We start from the raw sequence: 1,722 nt of genomic DNA on the forward strand, positions 1-1,722 counted from the left end.
GCGTCCTCAGGTGCCCGCCCCTTTCCGCGCGCGCCGGAGCCTCCGTACCTCTGCACTTTACTTTCGTAGCTCCTCTGAGTCTGTGTGCTCTTCTCTTTCCTTCTAGTTGTAGAATTTCCACTCAGCCAGCCTTCCTGTGGTTCTGGATGATGACCGTTCTGTCTTTTAGTTGTATTTTTGAAGTTGTTGTCGGAGGCAGCAATTTCTGGTGTTTTCCTATGCCGCCATCTTGGTCTCCCCCCCACTGATGTATTATTTAAATTGAAGAATCATTTTCTGACACATTTTAAAAGCAGAAAGACCAAGTGAAATCAACATTAGCTTGGATTTTGCCAGATTTTAAAATTAACATATTTTCTCAGGATTTGAGAAAGCTAAATAAAATCCCCTCATTATTTTTTTCATCATAAAGAAGACCATATTTATATAATGTTGTTGATTTTGCTTTAAGTACACAGAAAAAATAAAATATTGCAAGGCTATAAAACAAGGCAAAGTTGCTAATCATTGAATTGAAGCTGGGTAATTGGTATTGGGTGTTCATTATATTGTTCTCTTAACTTTTGTGTATGTTTTAAAATTGAAGTAATGAAAAATAAAAACAAAACAAATTAAAACAAAGAGATCATATTCACTGTTTGTTGCAATTTGTTTTTATAGACATTTTTATGGCTTAAAAATTTTGACATGTTACTTGGGAAATCTAAAACATCACATAGAATTTTGAAGTTTTCCAACCATTTCAGATTTACTTTTATTTTATACAGAAAACCTTGTAAAGGATATGATTGCTTTTGTTATTGTCATGCAGATAAGGAAACTTTGTCGTCAAGTGACTTGCCCAACGTCACATAACTACCTAGCCCTAGAAGACAGACTAGAAGCCAGGATTCCAGACTGCTATGCTGGAGCTCATTTTACATAAATTTCAGAGGGACAATAGACTTGAATAAGACTCTTATAATTGCTGGAATATTTTGTTAATGTGGGGCTAGCATATTTTTATGTAGAATTTTAAGTTCATAAGGCTTGATGATTGATGAGAGGATGAGAACCTGACATTTACCAAGCCAGGAAGTTATTTCCCCCCAAATCCTTAGGCTTGAAGCCTGCCTTCTCCAACTCACTAGATTGTGGGAACTTGAACAAGTTATATCAAATCTCTAGATGTCTCTTTTCTCATTTATGAAAAAGGGGTGATAATACCTACCTAACTGGGATTAATAAGATAATGTATATAAAGTGCTTAACACAGTGCCTACAAGATACTAAAATTATTTAAAAGATAATATTAAAATAAAGGCCAGGAGGAGGATGCCTATAAGATGCAGAAGGGAGCACGGGTCGTTTAGAGAACTGTCAACTGTCTGGCATGCCTCTCTCTAAACTCTCCCTCTCAGTGCTCTATTCTGACTCTGTAGTATATGATAGTCATATATATATAATATATCCTATCTAATAAAAGACAAAAAGGTAATTAACTGTACCTCCGCTACGCTTCCCATTGGCTAATCAGCAAGATATGCAAATTAACTGCCAACAAAGATGGAGGCTGGCAGCCACGCAGCTGAAGCGAGCAGGAGGTTTGCTTGCTCCAGTGATTGAGGAAGCCAAGGTTCCCCACCTGCTGCGGCCTGGCTCTAAGCTCCGAAAGCAACAGCTCCAAAAGCAACAAAGTTTCAATTATAGAAGCCAAACAAACCCCAGATACCTGCTTTCAGC

The sequence above is a fragment of the Myotis brandtii genome, unplaced genomic scaffold, assembly GCF_000412655.1.
Source record: "Myotis brandtii unplaced genomic scaffold, ASM41265v1 scaffold654, whole genome shotgun sequence".
NCBI lineage: Eukaryota > Metazoa > Chordata > Mammalia > Chiroptera > Vespertilionidae > Myotis > Myotis brandtii.